We start from the raw sequence: 18,839 nt of genomic DNA, 5'->3' as shown, positions 1-18,839 counted from the left end.
GGCAATGCGAAATAGTACCGGCACAGTCTATTGTTCCTAGTATCCTCAACAACTCAAGCTTCGTGACTGTATATACTAGACTGTGGTTATTACCTAAAGGAGGAGTTTTTAATAATTCCAAAAGTTACATACTTTGTTTAATTTACTTACTTTTGTATGATCTTGTTTATATTCACGTTGCTATGCAATAAATTAGCTATCTATTTACAACTTTTACATTTTAATTATACGTATGGTAATTAATTTTGGGATACCCTTATCGTTCTTTTTGCCCTTTTCTCCTTAAATTCTTTCCCTTTTTTACTTTTTCCTTTCTCTTCGTCCTCGCCTCTTCTTTTTTTTTTCTTTTCCTCACCTTTTCTGTTTTTGTTCAACTCTTCTTTTTGACTTCTTCTGTATGTGTGCACACTTCATGCCCGTCGTACAATAGTAATACAATATTGTATTTTTATTCAGCGTCGAAATTGAAGGTGGGAGAGAAATGACCACCAAATTTTGCCCGTAGCCCTCTATCAGGGTCAGAGTACTTTTGGTAATCCGTGGCGCCACAGCCCTTGAAGGACCCAGCCGGCTCCTCGCCTCACATGCCGAAGCAGAGGTGGACGATCATCCAACCAGAATGGAGGTATCGTGTGGTTAGCATGGTGATCCCCCCCCAACCGTTATAGCTGGCTTTCGCTACCTATCGTAGCTCCCCAAGTGCATCACGATGCTGGGTGGGCACCAGTTCCATACACTGGCCGAAATTTCATGAAACAATTTCTTTCCGCATTAGGAACAGAGTAATTTTACGTACCGTAAATATACGACACGGTTTTCCTCCCAGATTCATTTCCCTTCCGAAAGAAGTCCTGCGAATGATTTTATCGTCCTTGGCCGGTTTTGAACTTCGGAACCTCGGATCAAATGGTGACCACTCTACCACCAAGGACAGTGTGTTAGTAAAACAAATTTCTAATGTTGAAGGACACGGGAAATCCTCCAAGAAAAAAAACTAATAATCCGAAATTATCTTTCAGAAACGTTACTTCAGTCTACTTCGGCGTGGCTCAGTCGGTTAAGGCGCTTGCCTGCCGGTCTGAAGTTTCGTTTGGGTGCGAGTTCGATTCCCGTTTGGGCTGATTACCTGGTTGGGGTTTTTTCCGAGGTTTTCCCCAACCGTAATGTGAACGCAAGGTAATCTATGGCGAATCCTCGGCCTCATCTCGCCAAATATCATCTCGCTATCACCAATCTCATCGACGCTAAATAACCTAGTACAGTAGAACTTGGTTATAACGACATCCAAGGGACCTTAAACATTATGTTGTTATAAACGAGTTTCGTAGTAACCGAGATTCACATTATCAATCTAGTGAGATGGAAAACGAAAAATAACAGATTTAATTAGACTTATTTTAGATTTATGTATTGACTTTTAAGCCTACAATGAATATAATAAAATACACGTAGGCCTACAATTATAAATACAGTATTCTGTATTAAAACAGTTTATTCAGTACTCACCAAACTACTTTACTTAGAACTGAAGTAATCAGTCATTTTACTCTGTTGTCTTCTACTTGCCCAATACACACTTTCTAGGGCTAAATTACGTTCTGTGTTCATAATTTCAGTTGCAATTTCACTGCTCCCTTCCCTAGCTTCATAGAACATGTTCATAATTCTAATGACTTCTAAAGCGTCACTCACTTCTTTTAGTGGCCATACTGCATTAAAATGCGTGCACTTAGTGAAAACTTCCTGTCGAAACTGATCTAATACTGCATGAATTCTGCACACCTTAACACCAAATTACCTTTCGTCTCGTTTCTCTTATCTATACTCTAACCACGACATAAATACCAGATCACTTATCTGTGGCACGTTAAGTATACCTCTTCATAGAACATCTTGTTATTCATCATCTTTTACAGTATCCACCTCGCGTCAATGGAATTCCTTGTCACAAAGTACTAGGGGCTGCAAGACAACAAACACCTTTAAGAACAGCTTAAAAGATAACCTTATTAGCATTTCACTCCAATCATACTGATTTTAACTATCACTGACTACACTGTTACTTCTTTCTTTAGACATCATCCTGATTGTGCTGTATTTTAATTGTCTCATAATAATCTCTTTCTATTATCTAATATTATTTGAAATATATTAACATTCTATGTATTTTAGTTTAATTCTGCTACACAGTTTATTTCAGTGTTTAATTAATAGTTCATAGTATTTTGTTGTTTAATTCGTAAATAACTCTTGTATACATGTAACTCTCATCTAAATCAAATTGTTGAATTCTTTGTAAGTTCATGCATATGTATATAGACTTTTTGCTGGTTGAGTGGAAGAGAAGGCCTTACGGCCTTAACTCTGCCAGCTAAAATAAATCATTATTATTATTATTATTATTATTATTATTATTATTATTATTATTATTATTATTCCGCATGAATTCGGGCAGGTTACAATGGGGTGGGGAATCCGCCTGCATTCCAGAGGTCTATGACAGAAGGAGACTGTAAAGAATTTGTCAGGGTCAGATTTCAACAAAATATTTCTTAAAATACTTTGGTTCTTAGAAAATCTTATGCCAAACTGAGTTTGAAAATGACGTTATATGCGAGGTAGACGCATATACGTTTGTCGTATTAAGCAAGGTAGGAAAGCATATGTCTTATGGGGAATTAGTTGGGACCACAGAATATTTGACGTTATAGACGAGGTGTCGCACAAAACGAGGTCGCTGTAACCAAGTTCTACTGTAGTTGATACAGCGTCGTTAAATAACCAACTAAAATAAAAATAAAATACTTCAAACTCGAGTTTCCCGATGTAAATTCTCGCTCTAACAATGGTTCACCGGAGAGACTATGAGAGATTGGAAGTAGTGCCTGCTAAAGAAGGGTCCCTTTCCTTGCGTGCAAGGTGCAGTCTTAACAGGATCTCATTTCTGTTGCAGTAGTCAAACCGTGTTGAATTTCTGCAGAAATTCAAACACGCCTGCAGGTGTGTGAAGTTTCAATCCCGGAGCTAGTTGTCCCCTTAACGCGGAATGACAGGTTTGTGCAGGTGGCGGTTTGTGACGTACATCGTCTACCAGTCATTGAGATTTTTTTTCCAAGTCTTCTGTGCGCCACCTTTCATTTTGTTTTCGTCTTAAACAAGTCTGTCTGAACTGGTTGGCTGATCTTGGAGCAGCCTTATCTTACACACAGACCAGATTTCAGGCTTGTCCTCGCTTCGTGTCGTGGTGGGGATAGGGGACTATAAGGAAAAGCCGCACAAATTTTTTATAGCGTTCATTTGTTGACACGTGGACACTTATTTTTCTTATTTCCTTCACTACTTCAACTGGAGGAAAAGGTTTTCTTTTTATTGTCATTTCTTCAACCCATCCTACTTTCAATTTATCGTTTTTGTCTTCTGTATATTCCTTCTCCTTCGTTTAATTAATTTTTTTACTCTTTTTTTCTTATTTCACTTCCCTATTTCTTGTTCTTTCATCTTTGTTTTTGCATTTCCTTACTGCTTTTATAATTTATTTTTTTATTATTATTTAGTTTTTATTATTATCAATATATCTTTCATCTTTGGCGGTCAGAGCGTGGTACCGACCACACCACCTCATTCTAGTGCCGAGGTCATGGAAAGCATGGGGCTCTACCTCCATGCCCCCCAAGTGCCTTCATGGCATGTTACGGGATACCTTCTACCTTTTTATCTTTCATCTTTACCTGCAGACTTACTAAAGGCTTTCGGTTATTGGTTTAAAGGAGAGGAAAGATGTATGTATGCAAATGGGTAAATACCTAGTGGCAGTGGTAACTAATTACACTCAATAATGACAATTAATAATAAATACAATTTATATTTATTTTTTTTATTTATCTAGCTAGCTAGCTAGTGAGTACAAATTAAAATTATAAAACAAAAATGTTTCTAGCCACTACCGTAAGAGCCAGGCTCGTGTAAGTGTGGTCTTAGTCAATAATATAACATAAAATTTATAAGGACAGTTTACTAAATAGAGCAAGTAACTTAATTTAAACCAATAAATACAACACAAGAGCAAGAATAAAGAAGAAAGAGAAAAAGAGAGAAAAATACACATTTAATATAAATTGACAATCCGACAGAAGCCAGTGATATTCAATAAAAACATGAATATAGTCGACAGAAAAAAAAAAGTAAAAAAAAATACACACATTTGTTAATATTATATATCACAAATAATTATTGTATAAATTTCTTTGTTAAAAGCTTCAATTTTAAAATATTTCAAATTTGGAAAATGGTTTGTAATTTTATTATAAAGTATTGGGCCGAAACTGGCACCATGTTTAAGAGCTGCACTTGTATGACATTTAGGCTCAATTAATGGGAAAGTAGACTTTTGTCTTCGAGTACGATATTCATGTCGATTACATTTATGTTTTATTTGATTTCTGTGGTAGTAAGTTAGTAAACTATATTTATAAATTTCTTCAATAGTTAATACTTTAAAATCTGTAAAAATTAAATTTGTTGGGTAATCCATATTTTTGGTCAGACAAATTTTTATTAATCTTCTGTGTAATAAAATTAATGGATTAAGTACAGATGATGCTACTCCACCCCAATTTATTATACCATACTGTATTAATGATTGTACTAAAGCTAAAATATTATTCTCAATGCCTCCTTAGTGATAAAATTTCGAAATATTATGAATTTATAAATTTCTTTCGTACATATAAAATCAATTTGTTTATCCCAACGTAAATGCTGATCTATAATGATTCCTAAATATTTGACTTGTGTGGAAGGTGTTAGATGTGGGCAATTACAATAATTATTTGTTAATTCATCACATGAAATATTATGTATTACTAAGTGATAATTATTCATAGGTGGAGTTTAACCTTTCGTTGGTAAATAAAATGGAATATAGGTAGTTTTATTACTATTTAAGGACAGGAGATTAGAGTCAAGCCAATTTTTCACTACGTTCTTTTCATTGCTAGCATTTGAATAAGTGTTATCCCAATTTTCCACATTAAATGTTAGTACAATATCATCTGCAAAAGAAAATAATTACCACTATTTCTTTAGATCAATTTTCAACAAATTATTAATATTATAAATAAGATTGGTCCTAATACTGTACCTTGTGGAATTCCAATATCGATCAATTTACAATTGCTGTTACAATAATAATTAATAATAAATTAATAATAATAATAAATAATAGTATAATAAAATTAACAAGGCTCATCCTAAATTAAATGAAGTACGATCATTTTTATTTATGGCCGTAATATCTTCACTTATCCTATCTTAATTTGTCTCACAGTCCCTTTTTATGAACTCTAGAGACACAACGCGTCCTTTGGTATTGTAATCCCCTACAAAAGATAGTAAAAAGAATGGAAGGGACATTCGTCCAATTTCTAATGGAGGAATATTACTTTTTACATTTCTTCCCGGTAGTCCATCCAGGTTCTTTGGAATTCAAATATTAAACGCTACTGCTAGAATCACGCCGAAGAATAATGTGCGAATATTACAACAAAACCAATGCGATTCTGTTATAATAATCAAAGTAATTTTTATCTTTCCGTTAAATCAAATTAGATTGCCCATTAGTAGCCTAGAATATCGCATAAAATGTCGGTTGTATACTCAACGATCTTCACACTTTCTTTTGTATGCACAGTGCAGTTAAATCTCAACAACTTGGAGCGAAATGTGAGATAGGGTTTTTTTTAGCTCGTCTTTGCTGGAAACCCTGCATGCCGATTTAATTATTTATGTTAGCCTACCTGGCATTTTTCATTCAATTTTTCGCTTGACTTACAAGGCGCTCTCTTCAAGGTTGCTATGGAAACAAACTAGATTCTTCGTCTCGTATTTACCCCAAGTGCTGGAGCAATCTCTTTTCTGTTTCCTTTGATCGTAGACCGGAGAGCAGATTTCTAGATTTTATCATCTCTGCTTCTTAAATATGTTTCCAGCCCCTTTAATCGATTATAGTTTACAGTTCACCGACCTCTGAATTCCGTCTTTTCTTTGACGTCTTCCGTCTTATAAAATGTAATTTGATTTAGCCTTAATAATTGAAGTAGTAATTAAATGTGTTCAGACAAGACGTAGCTCTGAACTTTGAATATTGGTTTTAAAGGATTTCATAATAATGATTCGTGGGCAGATTTTATTGCATAGAGCTCAGGAATGCATCTGGATTATCCTGTATGTTCACATCTTGTAATAGATAAATTAATAAGTAAGTAAATAAGTAAATAAATAAATAAATAAATAAGCAAGTAAATGAATAAATAAGGAAGTAAATGAAAAAAATAAGCATGTAAATGAATAAATAAGTAAGTAAATGAATAAATAAGTAAGTAAATAAATAAATACGCAAGTAAATCAATAAATAAGCAAGTAAATCAATAAATAAGCAAGTAAATCAATAAATAAGCAAGTAAATGAATAAATAAGCAAGTAAATGAAAAAATAAGCAAGTAAATGGATAAATAAGCAAGTAAATGAATAAATAAGCAAGTAAATCAATAAATAAGCAAGTAAATCAATAAATAAGGAAGTAAATGAATAAATAAGTAAATGAATAAATAAGCAAGTAAATGAATAAATAAGCAAGTAAATGAATAAATAAGCAAGTAAATGAAAAAATAAGCAAGTAATGAAAAAATAAGCAAGTAATGAAAAAATAAGCAGGTAAATGAAAAAATAAGCAGGTAAATGAAAAAGTAAGCAAGCAAATGAAACAATAAGCAAGTAAATGAATAAATAAGCAAGTAAATGAAAAAATAAGCAAATAAATGAAAAAATAAGCAAATAAATGAAAAAATAAGCAAGTAAATGAATAAATAAGCAAGTAAATGAAAAAATAAGCAATTAAATAAATAAATAAGCCAGTAAATGAAAAAATAAGCAAGCAAATGATAAAATAAGCAAGTAAATGAATAAATAAGCAAGTAAATGAAAAAATAAGCAATTAAATAAATAAATAAGTAAATGAAAAAACAAGCAGGTTAATGGATAAATAAGCAATTAAATAAATAAATAAGCAAGTAAATGAAAAAATAAGCAAGCAAATGAAAAAATAAGCAAGTAAATGAATAAATAAGCAATTAAATAAATAAATAAGGAAGTAAATGAAAAAATAAGTAGGTAAATGAAAAAATAAGGAGGTAAATGAAAAAATAAGTAAGTAAGTGAAAAAATAAGCAATTAAATAAATAAATAAGCAAGTAAAGGAATAAATAAGCAAGTAAATGAAGAAATAAGCAAGTAAATGAATAAATAAATAAACAAGTAAATAAATAAATAATTAATTAAATAAACAAGTAAATAAATAAATAAGCAAGCAAATAAATAAGCTAGTAACTAAATAAATAATCAAGTAAATAAATAAATAAGTAATTAAATAAACAAGTAAATAAATAAATAAGCAAGTAAATAAATAAATAAATAAACAAGTAAATAAATAAATAAGCAAGTAAATAAATAAGTAAGTAAATAAATAAACAAGTAAATAAATAAATAAGCAATAAATAAATAAGTAAGTAAATAAATAAACAAGTAAATAAATAAATAAGTAAATAAATAAACAAGTAAATAAATAAATAATCAAGTAAATAAATGAATAAGTAAATAAATAGGCATGTAAATAAATATATAAATAAGCAAATAAATAAATAAATAAATAAATAAAGACAAAGGAAGAAAGAAAGAAATCTTAGCCTGTAAATGCCTTTGGCTACAAGCTTTATAGTTTTTCTTTATCTACAGAATGTCCGAGTGGAAGTTATACAAATATATAACTATATAAGTTTAGAGCTGAGTCTTGTTTGCTGTCACAGAACCGGATGATTTTCGTATTGGAGGTTCATGTCCATATTGCTTTCTAAAACGACAATCAAGAGCCATAATATTAACTCGTCTAGCTACAACAAGTATCAACGTTCTACTGTAGTGTCTTTGATCAAGCCGATCCCAACATTCGAGAAGGCGTTGTCTTAAATGTTCAATATTACGAATTCTTGTTTTGTAGTAAACTGCTTTTTGTAGTTGACTCCATACAAAATAGTCCATAGGATTAAGATCTCGTTTGAAACTCCAGCGGAAACCATCAGAGAATCTGAGAAATGCGATCTTTCACGCAATAATCTCTCAGGAGGGATATCATGTCCGTATCTTGCTAATCAATCGTTGTACACTTGAAACAGACCATTCTCGCTAAGCGTAGTTCCTTACAATTTGACGGGCAGATAAATTATCATATTGGTGCAAATGTTTAATGAAAATCTTGTCTTCGTTCGTTAAGCGACCCATTATTCACAAAATGAGAACTCAAAACGGAAGAAAACAAATGATGATAGCACAACAAACGGCTTGGCCTGCTGAACTTGTAGGACCATAATGCTTAGTTCGGCATAAACGATCGATTTTGCACTGCTTTACAAAAAAATTAAAAAATAATCTATACTAATAATCAGGGAACGGATTTATATGGACTAAAAATATATGAAATATGTAAATATATATGTAGTTATTTTTACCAAAATATGGAATTAAATATGGATTTTTACCAAAATATGGAATTAAATATGGACTTAAAATTATAAAAAAATGACTATGTACGTTAAATATTGGTACATTTTAATCAAACTAAACAAAAAATATAATGGACGTACCTTATCTTCCAATGTAGTTTCAACAAAACACAATTTTTATTGTCTGTTACCATAACAATAGGTTACAAACATTTCTTTCAAGTGCTGAAAAGTGAATCTTCTTCTATTGTCTCTGAGGATAGATTTATACTGACTAAAAGAGCGTTCGACGTCACAAGAAGTAACTGGTACATAATTCAATTTCACAATGTCTGCTGGGGATAAGTCCAAGTTAACCTTCACTGTTGATTCACCACTCATCACAGCAACAACCTTTTGTAGTTCTTCATATCCAGGGTTTTTTGAAAGTACAGTGTCCACCTTAGCTCTTACTGCATCTGCAACTTTACCTCTACCACGATTCAGTTGTTCCACAGTACTATTTATAATTTCAAAACTTTCAGATAGTGAAAGGTGCCTATTTTGGAGACTTTTGAGCGTTTTTATGATGCATGAAAATGTATGCTGAATGTGAGCTAAGTCATTCTTCACACTTATGTCACAGGTAACTGTTTTCGCAGTATCAATTGAGACTGCATCTTCAGAGTCCAATGCAAGGAGAACATTGTTAATAGAGTCTATATGTTCGGCATAATATTCAACTGCTTCTAGCCATGTACCCCATCTAGTTAAAATTGGCTTTGGTGGCAATGGAATTTCAGGGTACATTTCTTTCAACACGTTAACTCTACTGGGAGCTTTGAGAAATACTTTTTTCACTGATGAAATCAACAAATCTACTTTAGGGAAATTGTCTCTGACCACTTCTGCCACACGATGAAATGCATGCGCCACACAAGTAAAATGAGTCAATTTAGGATATACAACAGATAATGCTTGTCCAGCTTTGACCATATAAGGGGCAGCATCGCTAATAAAGAATAACACATTATCGTACATAATACCCTTTGGCCACAGGATACCCATAGCTTCGTTGAACAGTTTAACTATAGTTTTGTTATTGCACTTTTCTAGAACATCACAATGTAAAAGAATTCGTTCAGAATATTGTTCACTTAACAAACCGATAACTACATTACCAACAAGTCTACCTTCTTTGTCGGGAGTCTCATCAATGGAAACCCAAATTGAACTATCTTTAATTTCATCTCTTATCTTCTGTATTGTCTCATCGTAGATGGATGGAGCATACGTCTTCCTAAGTGTTGACTCATCCGGGATTGTATGTTGAGTATATTTTTCAAGGAATTCCCTGAAGACCTTATTCTTTAGTTTGTAGAGAGGAATATCAGCAGAGATGAGAGAACGGCACAGGTCGATGTTAAACTCAGATCTTACATTCGATGTTGTTGGTTGTGTTAAAAACAATTGTCTCTGCTTGGAATTTAGTTGTTTGTTGGCCTGATGTTTACTAGTTGTAATGTGTTGTTGCACCAGGAACTTTTGTGTAGATGATACTGCACACTGACACAAATTACAAAATAATATTTTATTATCAGTTGATAAACCATCTTCTTTAAATTCTGAAATGTAACTTGTTAGTTTTGATTTTAAATTGACTGAATGACGTACTCTTGGCATATTTACCGTCTTTATAGTATGATTTACAAAACTGAACCTATGTGTACTCTGACTGGCATTTAACTGTTGAGCTGCACAACTGAAGTCTGTTAAAAATTTTAAATTAAATTAATACAGTTTTGTAACTTACTTTCCCATTGTTGATAGGACTGCTAATTTTCAAATAACTCTGATGTTAAAGGGATTACTGAACATGTGTTTAAATCTCTATTGTTGAAATGTATTTTTAAAAGTTAATGGAATTTTGTTTTGTTTTATTGTTAAACCTAATATAATATGGACTGTTTTATATGAAATATGGAAAATATATGGAAATTAACGAAAATATGTACTAAACTCTAAAATATGGAAAAATATGGAAAATAAAAGTAGGATTTTTCAACCCTACACATTGTGAAACATAAAGATAATGCAAAATATAAATTATATTAGCTTTATAAGTAAATATGTATTTACATATAAATCCTTTCCCTGCTAATAATAAATCTGTAGCCGAAATTTTTCTGGTAATTTTCGATTTTCCAAAAATAATTGGTCCTAACATATATAATTAACAGCCCTGAAACCGAAAATCGCTTTTTTGAAATGTTTGTTTGTATGTCTGTCTGTATGTTTGTTAACTTTTCACGCGATAATGGCTGAACCGATTTATATGAAAATTGGAATATAAATAAAGTTCGTTGTAACTTAGAATTTAGGCTATATGGCATTCAAAATATTTTATTTGAAAGGGGGGTTATAAGGGGGTTTGAATTAAATAAATCGAAATATCTCCCTTAGTATTAATTTTCATGAAAAATATTACATAACAAACGTTTCTTTAAAAATAATTTCCGATAAGTTTTATTCTATACAAAATTTTGATAGGACTGATATTTAATGAGATAAATGAGTTTCAAAATTACAATAACAACGCCATCTAAGGCGGTGTAATGAGATAAAAAACAAATGACTTCGTCTATAAGGGGCCTTGGACAACAACAATCGAAAGCTATGAAACATGGCCTACAGAGAATGTTTCTGTGTTTGTATGAAGTAATATCGGAAGCTGAATTAACCGATTTGCATAATTAATTATTAATTCACCATTGGAAAGTGTAGTTTGTCTAGATGGACGTAGTGCTATAATGTTATTACAGTAACTTCTGAGTGAATCGAAAACAGGTAAGATTAAAATAGACTCTTATGCACAGAAAACTTGATAGGCTATTCTGTACATTCGTTTCCTGTATTTCCTAAAATAATTTTTATGACCAAATGAGTGGTCTCTGGATCAAAATGATCGCATTTTATTTTTTTAATTGAATTTAAATTAAGTAACATAATAAACGATTTATCCTTCTATCAACACGAATGTTCCCTAGATCAAACGTCCTATTTTAATTATGTAATTACTTTATATTTATTTCTAACGGGTGCAGCGGAGCGCACGGGTGCGGCTAATGTGTAATAAATGGCAAAAAATTAAATATTACAGTACTTCCCCGGTATACTAGGATGCGAAATTTGCCTGTGAAATAAACTTTCCAGTGAAATCATTAGCTAAATGGACTTTTAGATCTGTAATATATTTGTTTCAAGTGCAAAAACAGTACTACTAAGTAATAGGCTACGATTTCGGAGAGGAAAAATTATCCAACAGCTTTCTTGAATCTCCTAGGAGATAAAAAGTTGACTATCACGCAGTTTCGCAAAGACTGCCAACTGTCTTTTGATTTGCAATGGATTTATGAGATGTAGCTCGTACTCACGCCGATTTTAGTGTGTTACGAGATGTAACTGTTGATTTATGGATGTCACCTACGCTCTACGTTGAGTGTTTGCCGTCGTTCGTGGTTTCAGAGTGTAAATACTGTAGTTATCTGCAACTATAAACAGCTCACTCTACCTATTTCGTTTAATTCGTATGTTTGTTATACTGCAATTCGCACTGCTTCGCAAACTACGTACAGTCTATTTTTTTTTCTGTCAGATGACGTGTATTCTAAAGTGGTGTATGTACAGTAGCGGCAAAAAACCCGGATCGACCTTTGTAGATGATTTCAGAGTCACAGATTCAAATTTTGCTAGTCACAAAACACATCAATCTTACTTACTTACTGGCTTTTAAGGAACCCGGAGGTTCATTGCCGCCCTCACATAAGCCCGCCATTGGTCCCTATCCTGAGCAAGATTAATCCAGTGTCTATCATCATATCCCACCTCCCTCAAATCCATTTTAATATTATCTTCCCACCTACGTCTCGGCCTCCCCAAAGGTCTTTTTCCCTCCGGCCTCCCAACTAACACTCTATATGCATTTCTGGATTCGCCCATACGTGTTACATGTCCTGCCCATCTCAAACGTCTTGATTTAATGTTCCTAATTATGTCAGGTGAAGAATACAATGCATGCAGCTCTGCGTTGTGTAACTTTCTCCATTCTCGTGTAACTTCATCCCTCTTAGCCCCAAATATTTTCCTAAGCACCTTATTCTCAAACACCCTTAACCTATGTTCCTCTCTCAAAGTGAGAGTCCAAGTTTCACAACCATAAAGCACAACCGGTAATATAACTGTTTTATCAATTCTAACTTTCAGATTTTTTGACAGAAGACTAGATGACAAAAGCTTCTCAACCGAATAATAACAGGCATTTCCCATATTTATTCTGCGTTTAATTTCCTCCCGAGTGTCATTTATGTTTGTTACTGTTGCTCCAAGATATTTGAATTTTTCCACCTCTTCGAAAGATAAATCTCCAATTTTTGTAGTTCCATTTCGTACAATATTCTGGTCACGAGACATAATCATATACTTTGTCTTTTCGGGATTTACTTCCAACCCTATCGCTTTAATTGCTTCAACTAGAATTTCCGCGTTTTCCCTAATCGTTTGTGGATTTTCTCCTAGCATATTCATAGACAAGCAGCTGATGTAACCCGTTCAATTCCAAACCCTGCCTGTTATCCTGAACTTTCCTAATGGCATATTCTAGAGCGAAGTTAAAAAGTAAAGGTGATAGTGCATCTCCCTGCTTTAGCCCGCAGTGAATTGGAAAAGCATCAGATAGAAACTGACCTATACGGACTCTGCTGTAAGTTTCACGAAGACATTTTAATTAATCGAACTAGTTTCTTGGGAATACCAAATTCAATAAGAATATCATATAAAACTTCTCTCTTAACCGAGTCATATGCCTTTTTGAAATCTATGAATAACTGATGCCCTATACCTTTATACTCCCATTTTTTCTCTATTATCTGTCGATACCGTACCTAGTATTTAATAATAATAATAATAATAATAATAATAATAATAATAATAGTAATAATAATAATAGACTAATAATGGTTTATTTAACCTGGCAGAGTTAAGGCCATACGGCCTTCTCTAACACTCAACTAGGAGTAAAACTGCGTTACAAAAACACTACAAATTTACAAAATACACTACAATTTTACACACAAAACTGAATAGGTAATAATAATAATAATAATAATAATAATAATAATAATAATGATAATTATTATGATGATGATAATAATAATAATATAATGTAAACAACAAGTAAGTAGAAATCAGACATAATATATAACATATAGAAAGAAAGGAAAAATCATAATAAAATGTGAAAAGCAGGTCAAAATAAATTAGATATACAAAGTATAAAAATATAAGACAATTATTGATTTATTGAAGTATTTAACACGCGAAAGCAAAAAAACTACATATTGCGGAGCTAAATTTATTGTTCGAAAAGGAAATTACCGAATTGACGAGAAAGGAAGTTAGTATAATTCAAAGTGAAATCATGTTACCTGTAACTCCTGTACAAGTTTTCAAGAAAATCTGATATACAGGAGGAAAGTTATTTTTTTTTCTAAAAAACATCCTCTATAAAGGAATAGTTCCTTGTACACAAACGTAATAAGAACTTAGTACACAAAAAATTTATGCTACCTGTAACTCCTACACAAAGTTTCATGAAAATTTGTTACATAGGAGAAAAGTTATTAATTTTCTCTAAAGCTTCCCCTCTAAAAGGTAGTTCCTCTAACAAGAAACGCAATGAACGCAAATAATACATATTATGCTCCCTGTAACTTCTGTATAAATTTTCATGAAACAATTTATGGTTTATTGAACGACGCTCGCAACTGTTGAGGTTATATCAGCGTCGCCGGTGTGCCGGAATTTTGTCCCGCAGGAGTTCTTTTACATGTGACATGACATGAGCCTGTTGCTAAGCACACTTATATGCCATCGACCTGGGCCGGGATCGAACCCGCAACCTCGGTTACAGAAGGCCAGCGCTATACCAGCTGCGCCACTCAGGGCGACAAACTTTGATGAAAATCTGATAGGCTTAGGGGAGAGTCGGGTAGTATCGGACATCGGGTAATATCGGACAGTGAGTTTCTTTCATCTACCACACGATGATAGGACCTGATTGACATGGTTACGTTTCTGTGATATCGCATAGAGAAACGTAACCATGTCATTCAGGTACTACCATATGGTGGTAGATGAAAGAAACGCACTGTCCGATACTACCCGAGTCTCCCCTACATAAGAGAAAAGTAATTAATTTTTTCTAAAACCATCCCTATGAAGGGGTAGTTCCTCTCTCATTTTGTTCCACCACGAATCCCGGAACGGATGCCCGTACTCGGTGCAAGGAAAGACATATTGTACGTCAGAAAGTTCCGATCCCGCGATATCCACTAAAAGTCTGATGGTGGAGAAGTGATTGATGCAACAACCGTGGTCTGGATGGTTACTGCAGACTTTAACGGCGGTTTCAGACCTAACTTTCCGAAGATTGAAGTCGTTTGTGGAGCAACTTGTATCAATTAATTGCACGACAATAACATATATCATCAGTTCGGACTTTCACCTCGACATCGTCTTGCAGAGGTGAAAGTGACTCGGCCGAACTGGGGCCGGACCGGTCTGAAAACTCATCAGCCTGAGTGATCTGGTTTCTTCGGTATTCACAAGGGAACCTCCCGAGGCTCTTAATGGGGTTTTTCTACCCAAACCAAATCAAACTCTCCGAGAGAGCACTAAAAGAAAGACACTGGACTGAGAGATAATTAAAGTTGTTAGGAATGGCAGGATTTTATTGCCTTCTCGAGGGAAACAGTTGGGATTTTAAAACAATTTGGTTGTCATGCATGTTTATTTTAGACAGTCTTGGGTAAAAGAAGACTCTTTAAGAGTACTCATAAATGAATTTTGAATAAAGTCTCTCAAAAATCACAATTTTGTTTTTTGACATTATAAAATACTACATCAGGTATCGATCAAATTCCAGCAGAATTAATACAAGAGGGTGGAAGCGCATTATCTAACGAAATTTATAAGCTTCTACTTGCTATTTGGGAAAATGTAATTGTACCAGAACAATGGAAGGAGTCCATAATCGTACCTATCTTTAAGAAGGGGGACTAGACTAAATGTAGTAACTTTCGAGGAATATCACTTTTGTTGACGTCGTACAAAATTTTGTCCAATATTCTTTTGAGAAGATTAACTGCATATGTAGATGAAATTATTGCGGATTATCAGTGTGGTAATAGATCAACTATTGATGAGATATTTTGTATTCGACAGATAATGGAGAAAAAATGGGAATATAAGGGTACAGTACATCAGTTATTCATAGATTTCAGAAAGGCATATGACTAGGTTTAGAGAAACGTTTTATATGATATTCTAATTGAATTTGATATTCCCAAGAAACTAGTTTGATTAACCAAAATGTGTCTCAGAGAAACTAACAGCAGAGTCCGTATAGGTCAGTTTCTGTCAGATGCGTTTCCAATTCACTGTGGGCTAAAGCAAGGAGATGCACTGTCACCTTTACTTTTTAACTTTGCTCTAGAGTATGCCGTTAGGAAAGTCCAGGATAACGGAGAGGGCTTGGAATTGAACGGGTTACATCAGCTGCTTGTCTATGTGGATGACGTGAATATGTTAGGAGAAAAATCCACAAACGATTAGGGAAAACACGGGAATTTTACTGGAAGCAAGTAAAGAGATAGGTTTGGAAGTAAATCCCGAAAAGACAAAGTATATGATTATGTCTCGTGACGAGAATATTGTACGAAATGGAAATATAAAAATTGGAAATTTATCCTTTGAAGAGGTGGAAAAATTGAAATACCTGGGAGCAACAGTAACAAATATAAATGACACTCGGGTGGAAATTAAACACAGAAGAAATATGGGAATTGCCTGTTATTATTCGGTTGAGAAACTTTTATCATCCAGTCTGCTGTCAAAAAATCTGAAAGTTAGAATATATAAAATAATTGTATTACCGGTTGTTCTTTATGGTTGTGAAACTTGGACTCTCACTTTGAGAGAGGAACGTAGGTTAAGGGTGTTTGAGAATAAGGTGCTTAGGAAAAAATTTGGGGCTAAGAGGGATGAAGTTACAGGAGAATGGAGAAAGTTACACAACACAGAACTGCACGCATTGTATTCTTCACCTCACATAACTATTAACATTAAATCCAGTCGTTTGAGATGGGCAGGGCATGTAGCACGTATGGCCGAATCCAGAAATGCATATAGAGTGTTAGTTGGGAGGCCGGAGGGAAAAAGACCTTTGGGGAGGCCGAGACGTAGATGGGAAGATAATATTAAAATGGATTTGAGGGAGGTGGGATATGTTAATAGAGACCGGATTAATCTTACACAGGATAGAGACCGATGGCGGGCTTATGTGAGGGCGGCAATGAACCTCCGGGTTCCTTAAAAGCCAGTAAACGATTTTAATATTGACTCCTCCCTCCTTGATAGAATTCTACGTATACCGCTGCCCAGAAATATCAGGGAATTGCTCTCAGATGACTTTATTGCATCCTTTGTAATTCATTGAACAGTATTCTGTAACGCAGGCGGATAAATTAAATTTCGGCGCCATTTCCAAGTTAACATCTGTGGTGTTGAAGTTGTACGTGATAGAGCTTGGCCTGGTAATACACAGCTGTGTTGTAAATTCACAGCTGAAGTGAAAGGATCTAGTGTCCGTCTATTACATTGCCCCTTTGAGTCCGTTACATGGAAACCTGTCACTGTGTAGTCTGTATTATTTATAGGGCCTTATTACGTCATCGACCCCACTCATTCACGCGCTGCAAGCGTCTTAATATGAAGATGACGTCATACAAGGCTCCTCATAACTGTGGATGATCAAACAAGATGTGCAATTTACTTGGAAAGATGGTGACTGTGAAGATACAGACGAGTTCTGCAAATGTCTACAGCGTGTTTAATGTATTCTGAACTGGATGTTGATACTGAACTCTTGGCCTACTTGTTGTGTTTCTTGTTAAATGGGTTACGGCATCCCCAAGGGTCTTGCTCCCATTAATGTTCTAGTGTGTCTGTTGCTAAGAAACCATGAGTGAAGGTTGTGTTTTGGTCTGAAGTTATTATAGTAGGAGCTTTTTCAATTAAAATAGTACCAAGCCAGTGTCAAAGGTGACGCTTTCCTTCGGAGAGATAAGATAAGGGTTTGTTTATTGATTAGGCCTTCTCAGATGCCGCTGCAATCATATGCAGCTGAAAACATATGCCTACCAATGATGCGTTAACATTTGTAATTTTATTTATTTACTAGCCGTACCCGTGCGCTCCGCTGCACCCATTAGAAATAAATATAAAGTAATTACATAATTAAAATAGGACATTTGATCCAGGGAACATTCGTGTTTGATAGAAGGATAAATCGTTTATTATGTTACTTAATTTAAATTGAATTAAAAAATTAAAATGCGATCATTTTGATGCAGAGACCACTCATTTGGTCATAAAAATTAGTTTAGGAAATACAGGAAACGAATATACAGAATAGCCTATCAAGTTTTCTGTGCATAAGAATCTATTTTAATCTTACTGTCCTCGATTCACTCAGAAGTTACTGTGATAACATTATAGCATTATGTCCATCTAGAGAAACTACACTTTCCAATGGTGAATTAATAATTAATTATACAAATCGGTTAATTTAGCTTCCGATATTACTTCATAGAAACGTAGAAACATTATCTGTAGGCTATCTTTCATAGCTTTCGATTGTTGCTGTCCAAGGCCCCTTATAGACGAAGTCATTTGTTTTCTAATTCATTACACGGCCTTAGATGGCAGTTATTTTAATTTTAAAACTCATTTATCTCATTAAGTATCAGTCCTATCAAAATTTTTCAAGGAATAAAACTTATCGCAAATTATTTTTAAAGAAACAGTTGTTATGTAACATTGTTCACAAAAATCGATAATAAGCGAGATATTTCGATTTATTTAATTTAGGCCCCCTTATAACCCCCCTTTTAAATAATGTATTTTGAATGCCATATAGCCTAAAATCTAAGTTACAACGAACTTAATTTATATTCCAATTTTCATCGAAATCCGTTCAGCCATTATCGCGTGAAAAGGTAACAAACATACAGATAGACAGACAGACATACAAACAAAAATTTCCAAAAAGCTATTTCGGTTTCAGGGCGGTTAATTATATATGTTAGGACAAATTATTTTTGGAAAATCGAAAATTACCAGAAAAATTTCGGCTACAGATTTATTATTAGTATAGATACTTTACACTTGAGCTACATTAGGCATTGCAGC

Source organism: Periplaneta americana, chromosome 4 (genome assembly GCF_040183065.1).
Source record: "Periplaneta americana isolate PAMFEO1 chromosome 4, P.americana_PAMFEO1_priV1, whole genome shotgun sequence".
In the NCBI taxonomy this organism is placed as follows: domain Eukaryota; kingdom Metazoa; phylum Arthropoda; class Insecta; order Blattodea; family Blattidae; genus Periplaneta; species Periplaneta americana.
This window is presented reverse-complemented; position numbering follows the sequence as displayed.